Source organism: Triturus cristatus, chromosome 7, assembly GCF_964204655.1.
Source record: "Triturus cristatus chromosome 7, aTriCri1.1, whole genome shotgun sequence".
NCBI classification, from domain to species: domain Eukaryota; kingdom Metazoa; phylum Chordata; class Amphibia; order Caudata; family Salamandridae; genus Triturus; species Triturus cristatus.
In genome coordinates, this window is record NC_140590.1 from 1,841,614,816 (window position 1) to 1,841,637,472 (window position 22,657).

Consider the following 22,657-nt stretch of genomic DNA (forward strand, 5'->3'; position numbering starts at 1 on the left):
ATCCAAGTTTACCTGAATTAAAAAAACACCTTAAAACTTGGCTGTTTTAAATCTGCCTCTATCCCAGTGCCTGTCTTCAAGAACCGAGATGTCCCTCTTTGGAAGAGTTGTGCGCTATATCAAGATTCAAATAACATAACATATGCCACTCAATGACACTCTATTCCAATGTTCAACAATCTATTCCCCTATAAACAACTCCCTCTATGCCAATCCATGCCACTCTACTCCATGACACACTAGTCCACACCACTCTTTGCTGCCCCACTCTACTGCACTCTAAGAACAATCTGCTCTGCAAGACTCTACCCTACTCTATGCCACTCCACTCTGTGACACTGTATGAGAATCCAGCCAAGGCAACTACTCTCTACAACACTCTACTCCACTGTATGCCTGTATACAACACTTTAACCCCTTCAGCGCTGCGCGGATTTCCGCGCGGTGCTGAAGGTTCTGAGCGCGGGCGGGGCCATGACGGAGCGGTTCCGTCATGCGCACAGCGCAACCGACGCTCATGACGGAACCGCTCCGTCATGAGCGTCGAAGGGGTTAATGGTCGACACTCCACGCTATCACACTCCACTCAATGACACTGCAGTCTACGGCACTCCACTCTACAACACTCTACTCCACTCTAAATACATTCAGAGATCACTGCAGTAGTGTATCATTAACTGATCATATACTATGAAGTGACTATAAGGCACATATTTAATACAATAATAAACAAAGTTTTATGATTAAAAACAATTTTCTAAAAAACACACAAATGCAATGACATCCAAAGTTTGAAGATTGGTTATACATAGGAAAACTTTATATATTGTGTCTATACAAACCCAACTTAAACTAAACAAACCATAGCAATGTTATCGTTATAGTTACAACTTAAAGTAATTGCGCCCGAAGCAAAACATTCTATAATAACTCACAGTGTTCACAGTGTTGTCAACTTACTAGCGACCACTAAATTAACTATAACTCATGCCTTCCCCATGGACAGCTTATACTCTTTAATATTCCATCACTTAGAGCATGTTAAATCATAACATTCATAACAACCCTGTTTTTAACTGTTACTTCTAAACTTTAAGCGCCCCCCCCCTGGCCTACCTCTTGCACTATAATACCCCTCCTGGGGACCATATGCACCGCCTTTGGCGGGTCCGGGATCACGGGTACCTGGGGTGAATCGGAGCGCCATTTTGGATTGGGCTTGGGAACTCTCGCGTATTATCGCGAGACCTCGCCCGGAAGAGTCTATTTTAGCCTATCGACAGGCGCGCAGCGGTGACGCGCAGCGGGAGCGCCCTCACTGCGCCTGAGTCTCGCCAGAGTCCTGCCCGTCTGCGCCCGTCAGCGCTACGGCAGGGCTAGGGCAGGTTACTCTGGACTACTCAGGATGCCTACCACCATGGAAATATATCAGCTGCGGCAGTCAGTGGTATGTTATCACCACCATGTTGTGGACCCTTTATGTGGTCCCTACCAATGTCCTAGCTGTACATTCGCCCTCTCCACCCCTAAGCCTATAAAATCTTTGTCGCGTAATTCGTACGCGTCTAGGGCGAGAACAGTGGTTACCGATGGCACGAGCTGTTCCACTCTCAAGATATTTCACCTAAATGTCAGATCGCTCGTTTGCCACTGTATGGAAGTCTTTACTTTGCTAGAGGACGAACAACCAGACGTCTTCTTCCTTACGGAGACATGGTTACATGACCAGGCTATGGCGTCCATTAATTTAGCGTTACCTAGAGGGTATACTATGTATACCCTACATCGAAATTCCAGAGGAGGTGGCATAGGAGCCGCTGTAAAATCTTGCTACCCGTGTGTCTGGCAGAAAAGTTCAGTGGCAGCTTGTGAAAGCGCGCAATTTAGTATTACCCTATCTCCTCACTTTACGCTGTCTGGACTACTTATTTACAGACCTCCTGGTCCTGATGGAAGTTTCCGCCTTAGTCTTCCTGAGGTAGTGGCGTCTCTAGCTCTGAAGACAGCCAATTTTACAATTATCGGTGACCTCAACCTCCATATGGATCAACCACTCACCAGTTCAGTTGGTACCTTACTAGCCGACCTAGAGGCCCTTAAAATTGTCCAGCTGGTCGACCAAGGGACTCATAGCGGAGGACATATACTCGACCATTTTCTTACGTACATTTCGAATGTTCTACTTAGCGCTCCCACACCCATGGCCTGGACTGACCATTTCTTAGTACAAGGTCATATTACTTTATCGTCCCCTGTGTTCGTACCTTTCTCTCAAAGCGTCTTTAAACGCCCTTGGAAGAAGCTTCAACTAGAGGAATTTCGGCAGTTCCTCTTGACACATCGCGCTCCCCTTTCGACAGAAATTACTTGTAGCTACGATAGCTTTTGTGAATGGCTTACGTCAACTCTAGACTCCTTCATACCTGCCAGGTGGACTAAAATTAGATCTAGTCCCTCGAGTCCTTGGTATACGGACTCGCTCAGAATTCTCAAATCCGCCTGGAAAAAAGCGGAGCGTGCCTGGCGCAAAAGGTATGACGTTGAGCTCAAAAAAGCCTACAGATCTTGTACGAGGCACTACCATCAGGCGATTTGTAAAGCTAGAGCCACCTATTATGCGACGGAGATTAAAAATAGCCAAAATCCGACTAAGATCATTTTTCAAATCTGTAAGGAGCTAACTAATAAACAGATTGCGACTCCTGTTAAAGCTACATTGACTCAATGCGAAAAAATCGCCACTTTTTTTGTAGAAAAAGTTGAGACAATTTATAGATCTTTTCCCCAAGAATCTCGGGCTCTTCGTCCACCTAGTACCAAGCTTTGCACCATCCCACAACTTTTTTCCATTCGTGGCCCTACTCCAGAGGAGTTTAAAGAACTAACTAAGAAAGTAAGGTCAGGTTCCCCTACGGACCCTTTGCGCCCTATACAATTTCATGAGCTCGAAGAGTGCTGTTTTCCGGCGATCCTTGATCTTATTAATTTATCCTTTGAAACAGGAAGTGTTCCAGTTAAATGGAAACAAGCTACCGTCGTACCCATTTTGAAAAAACCTTCCCTGGACCCCTCTCTTCCTGAGAGTTACCGTCCCATCTCCCTCCTCCCCTGGATTTCCAAACTAGCGGAGTCTCATGCCAACCACATTCTGTCTTCCCATCTGTTGGATGCTAATATCCTCGACCCCTCTCAAAATGGGTTTCGAGCGCATCACAGCACTGAGACCGCTCTCCTTGCGGTAGTGGAACAAATCAGGAAGCTGCTTGATAGAGACCAAACGGTAGCGCTAATCCTGTTAGATCTTAGCGCTGCCTTTGATACCGTTTCTCATTCCATCCTCCTTCAACGGCTTTCTGAAGCTGGGGTTGGCCAGACTGCACTCGATTGGTTTCGGTCTTTTCTTACTGACCGATCCTTTCAGGTGTCCACGCCGCCTTTTGTTTCCGCCTCTCGTTCCATTCTGCAAGGTGTTCCTCAGGGGTCGGCTCTCAGCCCAACCTTGTTTAATCTATACGTCCAACCCCTAGCCGAGGTAGCCCAGCGATACGGTCTCACCATGGTGTCTTACGCCGATGACACCCAGTTGGCGGTGGCACTTAATGGTGAGTCCGCAATGGACGCTGCTGCCTTTCAGGTCGCGTTGCGAGGGATCATGGAATGGATGTCGGACAACAAGTTGCAGCTGAATGCCTCAAAAACCGAGGTTTTAATCTTCGGAAAAAACACCGATCTCTGGGGCAACCAGTGGTGGCCCCCGGAGCTTGGCCCTGCTCCGGTGCCGGTTGACGAGGTCAGGAATCTTGGGGTGTGGTTCGACAATAAGTTGTCCTACATTCCCTACACCAAAAGACTGGCCGGGATCTGTTTTGGCACCCTACAGTGTCTCAGACCAATCTTTAAATTTTTTGACCCTACCACCAGGCAAATCATAGTTCAGGCTATGGTCCTAAGCAGACTGGACTACGCAAGTTCGCTTCTACTGGGATTGAATAAAGCTGAGCTTCTCCGCCTTCAGCGTATCCAAAACGCGGCGGCCAGGATGTTGGTTGGCTTGCCTCGTTATTGTTCTGCTCGCCAAACCATCCAAAATTTGCACTGGCTTCCGGTGGAACAGAGGATTAAATTTAAGGCACTTTGTTTCACTTTTAAAATTTTAAAGCTGTCTACTCCTCCTATCCTTGCCCAGACAATTTTTCCTTATCTCCCGAACAGAGCGCTCCGCTCTGCGGGATTAAATCTGGCAATAGTTCCCCGCTTCAAAAGAGCTAGAATGGGCGGACGCTCTTTTTCGGTGCTAGCCGCCTCACTTTGGAACACCCTCCCCCCTTCGCTTCGTTCTATTACTAACCTTTTTCCTTTCAGGAAATGTCTGAAAACCTTCCTGTTTGCCACTATTTAGGTCTTTCAGCTCATCCATGACTAGTACTTTTTCACCGTTATGTTTTACCGTCTTCTCAGCGCCAGGACGCCACTTTGCTGCGGCATCTGTGCGCTATACAAAAAGTAATAACATAACAATAACATAACATAACAGTTATGACAGCTAGAATAACATAACTTATGCATAGTGAAAGGGCGATTTATAGTCCAGCTCCGGCATCTGCAACACCATTGCGGGGATCATTGCACCCCTAGCTTTAAACTCCAAGGACTACATCTTCCTCAGCAACCTAAACTTCCACATGGATGACACCAAAGACAACAACACGCCCACCTCCTCAATAGTATGATCAGATTAAGGTTGACCCAGATCGTGCATGACCGTACACGTAGCACAGGACACACACTGGACCCCATTTTCACCTATATCCACGTCACAGAACTCACATGGACCAATCACTTCATCGTCTACTTCAGCATTTCCAACCCTGCACCTCCACCCCCAAAATGACCAGCACCCCCCACCGGAGGTAGAAAAAACTCTCAGACTCCATGTGAACTGAGAGCATCAACATCTCCAACCCAGCTACTGTTGCCAACTTCGAACAGGGAGTGAAGAGCTTCAATGCCTGGATCACCAATTGTGCCGACAGTATTGTCCACATCAAGAGCAACATCCAGAGAAAATTCTCCAAAAAGGGCAGCTGGTACACTCAAGAACTCATAACAGTGAAATGAGGAAGCAAACAGCTGGATAGGTGATGGTGTGCCAGCAAGGACACCTCTAATAAGGCAGCCTTCAAGAACTCCCTCATCCTCTACTACCGCCTGCTGAGGGCAACAAAGATGATACCCCTAGCAGCACCCATTGAAACCAGTGCCAACAACACCAAGGAGCTTTTCAAGATTGTTAAGGAATTCTCTAGCCTGGCTTTCAGTGAAAACAACATCACACCCTCACAGGAGCTGTGTGACAAACGTGCCACCTTCTTCCATGACAAGATTGCAACCATTTACAGAAACTTCAAACCCCAACTCACACCTATGGACTTCCTTGACAGATGTGCCTCAACTGAAACGAACCACAGACTGATCTTCTGGAATCTCCTCTCCTGCCAGGACACCACCTCCACCATAAAATCAATCCACTTGAAAAAAGCTCCCACATACACATGTGTGCACCACATTTTCAACCTCAAAAACCAAAGGATCGGCCAGAAACACACCACCCTCCTCAACATCTCTATCACTACCGCAACATTTCCCGATGCCTGGAAACAGACCAAAGGCTGACCTCCCCTCAAAAACACTCCGCTGACCCCAGCAAACTCAAACACTGCAGGCCAATCCCCCTGCTCCCATTCCTAGTAGCAAAGGTACTGGGAAATATCATCAACAAGCAACTCATGACACACCTGGAGCAGAATCAGCTACTCAACTCTTCCCAATATGGCTTCTGCAGCAATCACAGAACCACAACCATCCTGATCACTGACATCAAAGATATTCAAACTCTCCTCAACTGAGGATTAACAGCAGCTCTGATCCGTTGACACCATATCCCACCACATTCTGATCAAAAGACTCCATCACACTGGCATGCAAGGGGACACGCTCAGATGGATCACCTCCTTCCTCACCAGAAAAACCCAGAAGATCCACCTACCACATTACAACTTCGAACCCAAGAAGATCGCCTGCGGTGTCCCCCCCGGACTCATTACTCAGCTCCACGCTCTTCAATGTGTATATGACCCTGAAGGCCAAAATCGTCAGATCCCACAGTCTCAACATAATTTTCTATGAAGACAACACCCAATTTATCCTCTCACTCACCGACAATCCCACCATCACCAAAACCAACTTCCACAGATGCATCACAAACATCACCGACTGGATGAGGATCAACTGCCTGCGGCTGAACACAGACAAGATGGGAGTACTGATCTTCGGTAAAGGCAGCAACACATGGAACGACTCCTGGTGGCCATTGGACCTGAGGTCCGCACACCCACTCCCTCCGACCACTCCAGAAAGTTTGGAATCATCATTGACAACAAAATTACCATGATATCACAGTTAAACGCCATCAAGATCTTGAAGTGGCTGCCCCCACACATGAGATGTACCGTGACACAGGCCCTCATCACCATCCAATTGGATTACGGTAATGCCCCCTAATTAGGAATCACTGCACACCTCCTACAGAGGATTCAGAATACTGCAGCCAGACTCATCCTCAGCCTTCCCCTAAAAACCCACATGCAAACTTCAGGCAACTCCACTGGCTCTGGGTAAAGAACAGATGCTACTTCAAGTCGCTGATCCACGCACACAAGGCTCTACACAACCATGGTCCAACCTACATTAACCAGTGTATGAATGTCCACCAACTGTTGACAAGACTACGATCCACCTCCCTTTCTCTTGCCAATACTTGTCGCATCTACTGAAGCAGAAGTGGAGGAAGCTCCTTCTACTACATTGCAGCAAAGACCTGGAACACATCCCCGGATCATCACTTTACCCCTGGAATTCTGAATGGCCCTCAAGACCTGGCTGTTCAAATAAGCCTCGGGAACCTGCAAGCACCTGGATACCCTATTGGGTAATTAGCCATGCTTTAGAAATCCTGATTGATTTATTAATTGAACCTTTGTTTTTTCATTGAATATAGATATGGATATAGTTATAGATATGTCTATACTTCTTTCCTTGGTCTGCTGCTTCTATCAGATCCTTGTATCTTCTTTTTACTCTCTCTTCTCTTTTCCTTTTTTTTCCAATATGTGAGTGCTTACCGGCTCTCTGATATCATTGATTGTAAATTTGTATTAATTGTGTTTTAATAAATAATGTCCTATCGTCCCCCTTTTTGTTTTTGCAGTTTGTTATCCATGGTCCTGTTTTCCTTCATTTGTTCCCTAGTATGTTGTTGAGGTCTGGGAAGCTTGCAACCCTGATATATGTGAATTTACGTTTTTTTGTAATGGTCATCACACCAAATCTCTGTTAACTTCTACACAGTCATCAAAAATTGGTTCAATTTTTATTTCTGATCATGCCCTGTTTTATATTCTTTAGAATTTTCCTTTGGCAATTCCAATGCTGGCAGTTGGAGATGAAATAGCCTTTTGTTGTCAGATCATATCTTTATTACCAACGCTACTGCTTTTGTCACAGAATCCTTTCAAAAGTTCAAATTTATTGATACCTCTGTCCCCAATAATTCGATTAGAGCCTTCACCATTGTTTTTCTGCTAAAATGAAAAATAAGATATACTCCCAATTCCTTCTTTTCTTTAGAAAATTAAAACATTGGAACATACTTATTTCACCCACAAATCTTCCACAGTTTTAAATGAATTAATTAAAGCTAAATCGAATCTTTAAAAGAATTGATACAACTGTAGCATGTAACATTCTACTTAAAGGTAAATCTAAGTACCATGGAAGTAAAATACGTCTGGTAAAATGCTGGCCAATTACTTCAAAATTAAATCATTACATAACACTATTGGACCCATCCGTAATGAATTCACTAACATCACCATGACTTCTGACTTTGATGTTTCTGCTTGTTTCCAATCCTTCGTCCAGTCATATATTCAGGGGCCACTACTCCATCAGACTCTAATATACATACATTCTTCAATGGTCTTCCTAAACCGCCTTCTGTTTTTAATATCTTCAAAAAACTATACGCTGATATTGCACTTCAAGTAGGGTAAATGCCATAAATCCCTAAAACAAGCTAGCCTAAAACATCTAGTCCAGATGGTTTTTCAATTGAATTACTTTCCTCTCTTTCATCCTTTCTCCCCCCCCCCAAATTATTAGAGTTTTCAATTCTTTCCTTGTAATCTCTGGAACTAGAGGTTCCTTCATAGAAGCTCTAATTGCTCTTATACTTAAGCCTGATATAGAGCACACCCTATGCAAGAAATATCACCCTATTTCATTAATTAATTATGGTTGCAAAATGTTTGCTAAGATCCTTGCAGCTTGCCTAGCAAATGTTATATAAGTTCTTGTCAATCAGTTTTTTTAAGGGCAGACTTGCTTCGAAAAATGCCAGAATGTTCTCAAATATTCATGCATTATCTAAAAAGTATAAGGACCCCCTTGCAGCCCTATCCCCTGGTGCTAAAAGGGCATTCAAATACATTAATTGGCATTTCATGTTTATCACTCTACAAAGGTTTGGTTTTGATCCAAAATGTATTTCCTTTGTAAAATAATTGTATTCGGAACCTGTCCCTGTGCCTTTGTTAATGGTCATATTCCCCTCTCACCTTTACTTTCTGTCCTTTGTCCAGAGCATTTCCTTGAGCATATTTGCAGTAATATACTTATTTCTGGATTTATAAACAAGTCCCTTGAGACTAAACTTTCAGCATATGCTGATGATTTTATCATTTACATGTATAAAAATGTATCCTCTTTAGATCTCTTATTGCAAGAGACTGATTTATTTTCGAGCATTTCGGGATATAAATTAAATTTTTCTAAAACAGAAATGTTACCATAAAATTCCTGTTGTTAACAGTATATGTTTGCAAACATTAACTTGATTTGGTGCCTGTACAGAATTAAGTATCTTGGTGTTTAATTATCACCAACTATTTCTAATATTAACAAACATAATGTTGATGTTTTAAAACTTACATTGCAAACATTACTCTCAGTCTGGTCTCCTCTGCATGCATCTTGGTGGGGTAGATTACATGATGATTGCACCACGTCCGTTACTACTTCTATGTTACCATTTGAAAATTCCATTTGTTCAAACTTTCTCTGAAACAAATGAAAGCCTCTAAAGAATAAAGGTGCTGTCCGATTTTCAGATTTTAAGTTGTATCATTCTGCTTTTTTAATTAGACAATTGTATGCCTTAACTAATGATTTTCATGACTCTCCCATACCACATGGACTGCACATGAACAATCCTTCTTAAAGGACTTTTCTTGCAGGGATGTGATTCATATGTCTAAAATATTCCCAATCATCTTTTACATACACTGATTACAGCTCAGTATGACTTTCAGCAATGCTTTCAATCCTCCTTAACCTGGTATTATATTTTTCTCAAATTCTGAAATAAATCTTTTCCTTTTAAACATTGGAAAGAAAAGGGTACTATGTTTGTTCATCAACTGATTATGGGTGATTCTGGTATACCCTTCCCACAACTGCAAATACAATACAAATTATCAAATACTTGTTTAAAGAATATAATTGAATCTCTTCTGCTATCTATTCCTTTTCAACCACTCACAACTTCCAACCTTTGCCAGTCTCATCCCTCCCCTCGACACTGCTTGGTGACTATAGAAGGCATTTTGGAAAGAATGCTTCCTCTGCTAAAAGAATGAAAACATAATTCAACTGTCTATTTCAAATATGGTCCTTTCATTTATGTAAATGAACAAAAATTCTTTGTTCGTAGCATCTCTCCTTCTTTTAAGATCCTGGAGTTTCAGTCCCTCTTCAGTATCCCAAGCTCTTAATAGCCTGGATTTGAGCCCTTCTTCTAGCCTTTTTGCTGCTAACAGCATCTGGTGATTTCAAGGTAGCCGTGCAGAGCAAGTGGTTAGGCAAACTTGGTATGCCAAGAAGCCTTTCAATCAACAGTGGTAGAACAACGTAAAAGTACAATTCGGTGGTAAATAAGTACGTTGGTGGACTATAGTATGTCGGTCTCATTTTTCAATAGGATTTTCTTTATACATGAAAAGGCTGCATCAAAAATATAAAAGAAACAATTGTATTAAAAACGAGACCTGACTATTATTATAATCCAATTCCATAGTCTGTTGTCCCTACTTTCAAAATACATGTTTCTATTGTACTAGTGTTACTTTTAATGGTGAAAGGCATCTTCCAAAGATTCCTTCCCTGTTCATATTTTCTTTAACTTCTCCACTTGAGGCAGACATGTTGCCCTTCTTCAGGTCTTGTTTTTGTTAGCATGGATCTTTTTGTCGTTCTTACAATGCTCCTGCTCTAAGGAGGCTATATTTGTATTCCTTATTTTTTACCTTTTTCTCTTAGGACCATGGAGTTTAAGTCCTTCGTTGTTTTCTATTACCAGCATGCCTCATTCCAGGATTGCCCCACACATGCTTCTGCTATCCTAGAAGACCCAACAGCCTTCAAGTGGACCATGGTTAAACAACATAAAGGGCTTTTCTGATACAAATTAAAATGAAACTACAGTGGAATTCCTGCCTGTGTTTTTTTTCAATATATTATTTTTAATGTGCTGCTACATAAACATAGAAAACATATAACAATTATTATAGTGCGCTCATGCACATATCTAGGTGATTCCTAAAGCAAGTGCTTTGCTTTTAATGTGACTTTCTTTGCCGAACAAGGTGAAATCCATCTTTCCAGTAAGTTCTCCATGATCATCATGATGCCTCAACAAGCGTGACTTTTTGTATGATGGCAGTACACAGCTAAGTGTGGGGACATCTTGGAATGTCAAATAGCAGTTGGATACAAAATGGATTAAACATTGATTTCGTGATATGTATTTTAGAAATATAATTTATCTTATTATGTTTACTCTCAAAATTATTTTGCAAAGAAATGATGTGTTCAGGTGCAAATTTGACAATGCACAGCTGATTATATGTATAGTAATTCTTGCACATGACTAATATTGGTATTGCCTGATATTTTATTACTGTTGTTTGTGAAGGATCAGTCTAGCCTTCTTGATAATATAATACAATCAGTACCCCGTGGATCCATTACTGCAATCACTAATTTAGTGACTCATTCATACATTTACACGCCCTTTTATACATACCTCAATGCAGAGCGCATCCATCCATTCACGGTCGGACTAGGACAAAAAATAGTCCTGGGCACCAAAATGAAAGTGGCACCCAATTTCAAACCAAATAGACGAAAAAAAGAGGCTCACATTTGCAAATCAGGCCAGTTTTGAGCTTATAAAGACATGCTATGTGGGTTTTTGCAAGGAGATGGGACACTGCATTCATTTGTGTTTGCTGCAGGCAATGTTTGCAGTAAGAGCTGAGAAATCATAAGTACTAGCCCACTGGGCCATAAAACAGGCCCAAAATGTGCCACAAAAACAGACCACACACACCTGTCAGCCACTGCCTGCTTTCCCTATAGGCCACTCCCATGCTGCATCCATCCATCCGCCCAGTCCAACCCCCAAGCTTCACAATCAATGAAAAACCAAATTCAAATAAAAAGATAGCCACGCCTGTTGGCTTTGCCAATGCATGTTACTTGTGTAGTCACTAACCCAGACCCTTTAGCCACCTTGATCCAAGCAAAAGGTAACTTTTTATTTAGTACCGTAAAGAAGATGCATACTATATATCACACTTTCTGTTGTGATGAAGCAAGGTGAGTAGAACAGCACACATAAAGCAACACAATAGACATAGAAGATGAGGGAAAGGAAATGATTCAATGAAAAATCATATTAATGCATAAAACTGTGCGGGTTTAAGAGTAGTGCAATAAGGTATTCATTCAGCTAAAGAAGATCAGGAGCCTTAGGACCTACCTTGACAAACCAGAATCAGGCTTTAAACATCAAGGTAAAATCAGTCTATCTCTATGGAGCAGAAACTGACAACAGTGACCCCCACCAACAAGGTCTAGGCCTTCATCGACACCTGTCTGAGGAAACGCCCTACAAATCTGCTGCCCAAATATCGTCTGCAACAACAGCTTATGGCAGCAGACTTTCCAACTCCCTGCCCAAGAAGAAAAGAAGAAAAGACTTTTGGGCTAGCTAGGTCACACCCTCTGCAAAGCCACATCAAACACCACCAGGCAAGCCCTGACCTGGAACCCTCAAGGGAGAAGGAAAAGAGGAAGGCAAAGAAAGCCCTGGTGCTACACCTGGAGTCCAATTGAAAGAAAACCCCAGGACAGAGATGGAAGGAGAATCCTGGTTGATGGCCTTTACCTATACAGGAGGGTAGTAAGCATAAGTAAGTAAGTATGTTCTTAAGGACTGGTCAAGCTCATATAGGAGACGTTCAGACCAAGGTCGCAGTGCACGTCTAGGGATGTGAACAACAGACAGTTCTCATGTGAAGAAAAGGCGAGCAAGCAGTTTTCAAATAATAACATGTATCTGCAATGTCGTGTGCAAAAGCAACAAAAGAGGCAAGATGGCTTGCTAACCTCTAACGCGCTTATGCTAATATAGCAATGTATGTATCTAAATCGCAGCCTTCACTACACTCTCATAAGACAGGTAAAAGAGTTGAACAGATAGTCCATGTCCAATGGTGGCTCGAGAAGGTAGCTTTGCCAACCCTAAGTGTAGTTCTTATGTAGATCCACCCAGACCAAGGTAAACAAACCATTAGAGACCTTCAAGAATGGAAAGAATTAAGATAAAAAAGACTTTGGTGTAGCTCACCTCAGGAAAATGTGTCTGGCCTACACATTTGATAAGAAAGGTGCTGAAGAATTCATGATTACAATGATAACGTACACAAAGTTTCGTTTTACAACTCTTTATGACCCAACTGTTTTTTCATTCTCCCTGATTGCACCTATGCTACAATATCTTTGAAGAAGTTATGTCCATACTTAGGAATTTGGTGAGCAGTATTGAAGAGGCTGGAGAAACTGGTGATGTGCTTTCTCTATGCAGTGTTGTTGACACAGCTAAAGCTCATCAGAACAACCCGCTATGTCTGTCTCCCTCCACCGTAATGTGCGGATACTCCTACTCTATTTAGAGTAAACATAGTAAATATAGGAGGGATCTTTAATTTGTCCTGACGAAGATGCCTTTTCGCATCGAAACATGTTGACTCATTAGGAGTATCCGTACATTACGCAGGACATCTCCGCACCACCTTTTTAATAGCACCAGCCTCCCTTGACCTATTAAAGTTTGTAAGTCTAAGAGGCCACGTCCTTTTTAAAATTCACCCACCTACATTCACCCCAGACCCTCCCTCTTTCATCACACATAGCACTACATCATCAGTGCTCCCGCGTAGTCGCAGGTCGTAGCACGCCCCGTCCCGCAGCGGGCGGGAAGACCCCTATGATGAAGCATGACACCAAGGGCCATTTTGGTGTGTGAGGGTTATTTAAACAAACACAGTGTGTGTCCAACCATTGTAGGATACACACTTTTCACTACCCATGATATCTGACCCCAGCTAATAACCCCCCTCTCCCCCCCCGAGGTTGATTCCTTTGTTTTGTAACAGGTCATGAGATAGTCAGTAACAGAAGTGAAAGAGACATGTGACTGGACGTGTCATGAGATAGTCAATAACAGAAGAGAAAGAGACATGTGACTAGATGTGTCATGAGATAGTAACAGATGAGAAAGAGACGTGACTGGACAGGTCATGAGATAGTCAGTAACAGAAGTGAAAGAGAAATGTGACTAGACGTGTCATGAGATAGTAACAGATGAGAAAGAGACATGTGTCTGGACAGGTCATGAGATAGTCAGTAACAGACAAGAAATTACATATGATTGGGACAGGTCATGAAATCATCAGTAACAGACAAGAAAGAGACATGTGGCTGGAATGGTCATGAGATACTCAGTCACGGATGAGAAAGAGATATGTTACTGGATGGATGATGAGATAGTCGGTAATAGAACAGAAGAGACATGTGACTCGTTAGGTCATGAGATAGTCAGTAACAGAACAGAAAGAGATATGTGACTGTACGGGTCTTGAGATAGTCAGTAACAGAACAGAAAGAGACCTGTTACTGGATGTTCATGAGATAGTAACAGACAAGAAAGAGACCTGTTACTGGAAGTGTCATGAGATAGTCAGTAACAGACAAGAAAGCGACATGTCACTGGAAGGGTCATGAGATAGTCAGTAACAGACAAGAAAGCGACATGTGACTGGAAGGGTCATAAGATAGTCAGTGACAGAACAGAAATAGACATGTGACTGGACAGGTCAGGAGCTAGTCAGTAACAGACTAGAAAGAGACATGACAGGGGCAGGTCATGAGATAGTCAGTAACGAGAAAGAGACATGTGACTGGAGAGGTCATGAGATAGTCAGTAACGAGAAAGAGACATGTGACTGGAATGGTCATGAGATAGTCAATGACAGAACAGAAAGAGACATGTGACTGCACAGGTCATGAGATACTCAGTCACGGATGAGAAAGAGATATGTGACTGGATGGATGATGAGATAGTCAGTAACAGAACAGAAAGAGATATGTGACTGTACGGGTCTTGAGATAGTCAGTAACAGAACAGAAAGAGACCTGTTACTGGATGTTCATGAGATAGTAACAGACAAGAAAGAGACATGTCACTGGAAGGGTCATGAGATAGTCAGTAACAGACAAGAAAGCGACATGTGACTGGAAGGGTCATAAGATAGTCAGTGACAGAACAGAAATAGACATGTGACTGGACAGGTCATGAGCTAGTCAGTAACAGACTAGAAAGAGACATGACAGGGGCAGGTCATGAGATAGTCAGTAAAGAGAAAGAGACATGTGACTGGACTGGTCATGAGATAGTAACAGATGAGAAAGAGACATGTGACTGGAGAGGTCATGAGATAGTAACAGGCGAGAAAGAGACATGTGACTGGGACAGGTTATGAGATAATCAGTAACTAGAAGGTGCTCAGAGTGCTTAAGGAGCAGAATATCAGCCAGTGATCAGTGTTCTTTTGTCTCCCTGTGAGGCTGGGCTGACATCTGCCAGTGGGTACCTCTCGTGTGACCATTGTGAACTCTCTGACCTGTACTGTACACCACACATGTCTAGTGTCCCATGCACCAGTGCAGCACACTCTGGGCACTGCGGATCTGAGCTCTTCTTCCTTATTGAGGGTTCTGCTTCAGAGACATGAGTGCAATGCCAGCTCTTTCCAGAAGTCACACTTTGCTAAGTTTGTGGTTTTGTTGCAGGGTTTACATCAGCACCAAACGAAAAGTGCGGCCCAACGTTGTTGCTTCCGAGCTCACCTTGGAGGTGTCTCCCCCCACCTCAGTACAAACTGTACTTCCATAGTAAGTAAAAGATGCATGCTCACAAGTTTATACATTAAAACATAGTGCTTTACATCAGAGAAAATACATTCTCCTTTTAAGCGCTGCGGCTGCTTTTGGTGAAGTGTTTTGCGTGTTACAACTCCTAGATTAGGTCGGCTTCATTGTTAGCTACAATACTGGTTCATAAAGTGTCTAACTTGGCTGATAAGGGGCTAAAGGTACAGAGAAATCGGGCCACTTGGCCAGAAACACACAGTTTGAATGAGCAGCAGAGCCAGGATTAGAACATCGGTCTCTTTGCTGCACATCACTGGTTTGGCAGTTTTTCCACTGATTTCCTGTAGCCCAGCCCCACGTGCTGCAAGTCCCTGCAGTCCAGTATTGTATATGGAGTAAAAGTACATTTATAGAAAGATGACTGATAAATCCATACTCCTGGCAGTGCGCACTGCTCTGAGCTTCATTCTTTTGAGTGATATAAATATCACAGGTGTCACTTCTGACCCTGATCAGGTCCACAGAGCTCCCACTTGTCACTACAGACCCAGCTGTCAGCCTTCTTGGCCAAGAGCATCTCTCTGCACCAGACATGAAGGTCTCATCCAGGGGTTTGCGCATCAAGAATTCAACGTGTTTACTGATAAGTACAATGTGGTTTTATAACATCCCAGCCTGAATCATGCTCAGTTGTTGCCATAGAATTATGAGTCCATCCTCGTCCAACAGAACTAAACTAAACCCACTCTGACAACTCTACACGGCGCTTCCAAGAAACCTAACATGGTCTGTGAAAGTTACAGATGCTGAATGAGGCATATCCATCAACGTAACACCGGCTGGTGAAGTCACAAATATATAATGAGGTGTTTCTGTCGGCATAACACTGGGTGGTAAAGTCACAGATATAGAATGAGGCATTTCCATCAATGTAACAGTGGCTGGTGGAAGTCCCAGATATATAATCAGGCGTATTTAGCAATGTAACACCGGCTGGTGAAGTCACAGATATAGAATGAGGCGTATCCGTCAATGTAACACCGGCTGGTGAAGTCACAGACATAGAATGAGGTGTATTTGTTGACATAACACCGGCTGTTGAAGTCACAGATATAGAATGAGGCATACCCATTAATGTAACACCGGCTGGTGAAGTCAGATATAGAATAAATGTATACGTTCATCTAAAACTGGCTGTCAAAGTTAATGATATAGAATGAGGTGTTTGTAAATCTAACATTGTCTATTGAAGCGACTGATATACAATGAGGTATCTGCATATGTAACTCTGATAAGTATATTCTGGTTTTACAACTTGAAGGTCTCTTACCAATAAATCCCAACCTGGATCATGCTCAGTCTTTGCCACAGTTTTATGGGTCCATCCTCGTCCAACAGAACTAAACTGATTCCTCTCACCTCTCACATCTCTAAACGGCGCCTCCAAGAAACCTAACATGGTCTGTTAAAGTTACAGATAAAGAATGAGGCATATCTGTCAATGTAACACTCGCTGGTGAATTCCCAGATATAGAATGAGGTGTTTCCGTCAATGTAACACCGGCAGGTGGAATTCCCAGATATAGAATCAGGCGTATTAGGCAATGTAACACCACCTTGTGAAGTCACAGATATAGAATGAGGCGTATCTGTCAATGTAACACCGGCTGGTGAAGTCACAGATATAGAATAAAACGTATCTGTCGACCTAACACCACCTGGTAAAGTCACAGATATAGAATGAGGCGTATCTGTCAATGTAACACCGGCTGGTGAAGTCACAGATATAGAATAAAATGTATCTGTCGACCTAACACCACCTGGTGAAGTCACAGATATATAATGAGGCATATCTGTCAATGTAACACCGGCTGGTGAAGTCACAGATAGAGAATAAAACGTATCTGTCAACCTAACACCACCTGGTGAAGTCACAGATATAGAATGAGGCGTATCTGTCAATGTAACACCGGCTGGTGAAGTCACAGATATAGAATAAAACGTATCTGTCGACCTAACACCACCTGGTGAAGTCACAGATATATAATGAGGCATATCTGTCAATGTAACACCGGCTGGTGAAGTCACAGATATAGAATAAAACGTATCTGTCGACCTAACACCACCAGGTGAAGTCACAGATATAGAATGAGGCATATCCGTCAATGTAACACCAGCTGGTAAAGTCTCAGAAATAGAATGAGGGGTATCTTTTGGCGTAAGACCGGCTGCTGAAGTGACTAATACACAATGAGGTGTTTGTCAATGTAACACTGTCTATTGAAGTGACTGATATACAATGAGGTATCTGCATATGCAACACCGGCTGGTGAAGTCACAGATACAGAATGAGTGCATACGGCTATCCAAAACGGTCTGTCAAAATTAATGGTATAGAATGAAGTGTCTGTCAATGTAACACTGTCTATTGAAGTGACTGATATACAATGAGGTATCTGCTTATATAACACCGGTTGGTGAAGTCACAAACATAAAATGCGAGTAGCCAACTATCTAAACTCTCTGCTGAAGTTAACGATAAAGAAAAAGTTCTCTGTCCATGTAACACTGGATATTGAAGTGACTGATACACAATGAGCATGACTGGTGAAGTCACAGATATAGAATGAGTGTATTTGGCTAAAACCGTCTGTCGAAGTTACAGATGTAGATTGAGGGATATCTGACAATCTATAATTGTTTGTTGACCTGAGTGAGTTAAAATGAGCTGTCTGTGAAGTTACTGATATAAATTGAGGGATATCTGTTAATGCAATGATTAAGATCACTCATCACATCAAGAGGTAATGTTTCTCCTCTCAGAGGCCCAGACCTGATCCTTCTATCTGCCTCTGTAAGTTTTCTTCATTGAAAAAGTGCAGTCAAACCATCAACTCTTCCACTTGTTGGATTTGCATGCACACCTCTATTAATATAGAAGACAGCATCTGTTTGATCGACACATGTCTATTGATGTAGGAGTCAATATCCCTTTGATCAACACATGTCTATTGATGTAGGGGATGATATTCCTTTGATCGACACATGTCTATTGATGTAGGAGACACTACCCCTTTGATGGAAGTGCCCAGCAATTGAATATCACTTGTCTGAAGTTTTTCCATCTAGGGCATAGGCTGCCTCTTCACTGATTTCAGATATTTAGACATATATAAAAACTCCATGAATAATGTGTAAAGATGGCACTTTTACCAAAGTGTATAATAGTAATATTTTAGCAGGATATTTCTGAACAACATAAAAGTGTTTAATCAATTTACCTACCCTCACAGTGCAGAAGCCGGTCCTGTGCTTCCCTCTGATATCTTACCAGCATGTGGAAGCAGAGGCTTTTAAAGGCAGTCTGAGAGGCTTGTGAGACCAGAGCAGGATGTCATGGGATCAGCCATAGCAGGTGGTGGACAGAAAGTCTAACAGGCAATTATCATTTTTTAATTGTATTATACAGCTTGCCAGTGCCTGATAAGGTTTGAAATGTGTACAAGCTTTTTTTTATGTTTCACAATTCGCAAGTTTTCAAAAACATGTTATCATTTGCATTGAGATTACCATTTCATGACAATTAACCTGTGGAAGAAATATGAAATATAATTTCTACTGTGCTAATGTATGACTGCCCACATTCACTTGATTTTAATGAAAATTACTTTAACTTTAAATTTTAGCAGAATAATACAAAGAATCCTGTATGTAAAGGGTCAAGGGAGCCTATAATTTTGAACAGGATTTAAATGGAGTTGATACATACAGATTCCCCCCTACCCGTTGTCTCTGCAAGCCGACATGCTGTGAACAGACTCAGGGGATGACTGAGTGGGTGCAACTCAGTGGGCAGTGACATGGCATCCTCAAGTCCAAGTTGCACAAGCATGTTGGATCACTACGGTTTGGTGTAAATGTGATGTCCCATGGTGTAGTCCTCTTGCGTGGGGTACTGCGAACACTGGTCTCAAATGGCACCGTTTGTATGCTAAGGAATCACATAGGTGATAGGAAGAAGAAGAGGAGATTTAATGATAATGTATAGAGATGAGCCCATGAAGCCCTTAATTTAAAGAATCTCAGCTAAAATCAGGTGCAAAAAGTGCTCAGGGATTACCTGATTGCCAATATTTCCCTGGGATGTTGTTAAACCTGCTTCCTGAGAAGAAAGCAAGGAAGAGCATGCAATACCAGTGTTTTTGACCAGTTAAGCCACATGATATTCTCCTTTCCATACACTTCCAGCCTCATAATATCCCCCACATAGCACCTGGTGGAAATGATGTACCCCAAAGTCCTGAACTGAGTGTACATTGCTCCTTAATCTGTACAGGCACAAAAACCATTTGTGGTCAGTTTATCCCAGCACCCATAATGAGACTATAAGCATCTTGGCACTGCAGCTCTGGGCCAACAGGATTCTGGAGGCATCAGTGACAGTCAACAGGTACACTGACCCAAAGATGCCCTCACCACCAGCGAGATCCAGCTAACTCAGGATCGAGCAGTTCATACAATTGTCTAATTGCCGCAAGTGGAGGGGGGACAGCATACATTTCTGCCACAGGTTTTCTATATCTCTCTATAAGAGCAAGGGGAAGAGTTCTTCTGATCCTCGGAAGAGGCCAGGAAGTAAGCAGTTCACACTCGAGGATGACAGCATCCGCTCTTCCGGATTCAAATCTACCCTAAGGATCCTGGGCTCAGATGTGAATACCCAATAACGTCCCTTTAAACTTTTTTTGTTGTTGTTGTGAATAATATCTATATATTTAAATATATAAATATATAAATAACCCTCTTAGGGTTATTTTCGGTTTTTGGAGTAACCCGCAAACCCCTCTTTGGAAACCCTGACCTCCCCTTACTTATACCTTCCCTGAACCCTAAAAACCTCTTACCTCTCTTTACCTCTTCCCTCACCCGAGCCCTAAAATCTCATACCACCCTTTGCTACCACATGCTTCATACCTTAAAGTCTGCTGAAATATCGGTCGAAAATATCAGTGATTGTTAATCCTGACACAGCCTCTGGACCACAGTACGTTTGATCCAAAGGTGTGGGTAGAGGCTGAATGGATGGCCACCCTCTAGTGTTGGCATCTTCTTTCCTCTGACTGACATGCTTCTCCATAGACCTAGAGCAAATGCCTTACCAGTATGCAATGCTTCTGGAAGACACCCCCCAAATGCATCCATTTTTCCAGAATTCTGGGATTAATTCTTTGTGTTGGCTACAGGAACAGGCACTGATGCTTTGCAAATCAACTGATCCTTGTTGGCCACATATAGTTCACTGAATGGAATGTTCATCACTTCACAATGCATATAAACACCTCAAAGCAAAATCTAATTGAACAAACACACATTTAAAAAATAAATAATGCTACATTCATAGTCGTTCGTTTGTTCAATTAACTTTATTCGAACATAACCATTAAGATCATAAAAGTGTAGTCATACATACAATCAATAATATATCTAATTTCCATAGCATAATAATCAATAATTACGGTGCCGCAGTGTAGCGTTGCAGTGGAGCCGTGAACCCTTACCGGAGTTCAAATTATTTTTTAACACACCACTTCTAAACATAGTACTGATTTAGAAAAACTCACTTCAGTACCATATCACTTATATATAAGTTAGTGTTTCATGTTTTAAAACCTAAGTTAAGTTTAAACCCTTCCCCCATTCTGTTTAATACTAGTTTCCATAGTAACACTTTCTGCAACATTCAAATGTACCAGAAGGTCGCAAGTTCACCATATTTTGAAGTTTAGCACACTAGCTTACAAATGCAAATGGCAGGGGTGGTTGACCTTTGCAAAATATCACCTTATACTGTCTACTGTACCATTAAAAACAAAATCAGTAGCCAATCAGAAACATGCTTGTTCAGGAATGTAACATGCATGCTATTTAATAAGTACAAAATGTTTATGACAAACCAATCAGTTATCTGCTTTTTGTAAAACAGCACCATCTGCACCATTTTAGATACCTCTCATTCCACCAACTGACTTACTCAGCTACAGACATCTTTTGATTCCTTCTACACATCCCTTCAAAATGCTTACTGTAGGGATTGTGGGCCACAGCTATGTTTTCTGGGGCAAAAGGTATGCTGAACAGAAGGCATTGACAACGACCTAGGTTTGCAAAATGTGAATATTAAATGGTTTGCACAAAGAGGAATAAGGTGGCACCAATTGCTGCCTTTGGGTAAAACCTGTTTGCATCTCCAAACCCCTAACCTCATGATTGTGCACCATAGTGGCAATGACCTAGGCTCATAGACTGGGGTAGGGCTGGAAATCCTAATGAGGATATGTTAGACCTGGCACCATTGGCGTGAGTCTCCCTTCCATTTTTCGCTGTGTCTCCTCTGTTTTTGCTGGTTATAGATGCTCTGGGCGCTGTGCCACAGCGTAAATGCTCCCTTTGTAAAGATGACATGTGAATTGGTGCATCCATGATTGGCTTATTCGGTTTACCTGTTAGTCCCTGGTAGCGTGGCCCATGTGTGCCCAGGGCTGGTAAACCAAATGCTGCTGGTGGGCCTGCAGCACTGGTTTGTGCCACCCACAGAAGCAGCTTGTAAAGCGTGTCTCTAACCTGCCACTGAAGTGTCTGCGTGCAGTCCAGAACTGCCATCTTGGATGTGAAGTGCACCCACTTCCCAGCCCCTGAACCTTCCCTTGGCGTCATGTAAGCCACCCCATTGGTAGGGGGCATTGTATGTGTAAGGTAGGACATGCTCTGATGTGTGTAGCATGTCATAGTAGTGAATTACACCCAATTTCGTTTTTCACTACTGTAAGGCTACCTGTTCTCCATAGGCAATAATGGGAGGTTTTGGCTATTACATTCTATAGTCCTAACTGACCCACAGAACATGGTAGAAAAACGAATTTAGTATGCTTGAGCTCAGAATATTAAAATACATCTTTTAGTGAAGGTTATTTTTATATTCTGTGTTTGAAACTACCACTTTTAGAGTATAGGTACTTTCTTGCCTAAGCCTTCCAGTGTGCTCTGCTATTCTGTGTATTGGCTGCCTGGTTTTGGAGGGTCAGGGCAGGCTGAGTCAGACCTAGGTTGAATAGAGAGATCTGCCTTGGAGTGAGGGGAGGGGTAGCTCCTGCACTTGAATAGGGCTGTGCCTGGCAAGGTGAATGCTGGCTCCACCTCCCACTGTGTGTCTGAAGGCAGACCCCCTCTTTCTGAAGGGAAGGCTGCATCCTGGTAAACAAAGTGC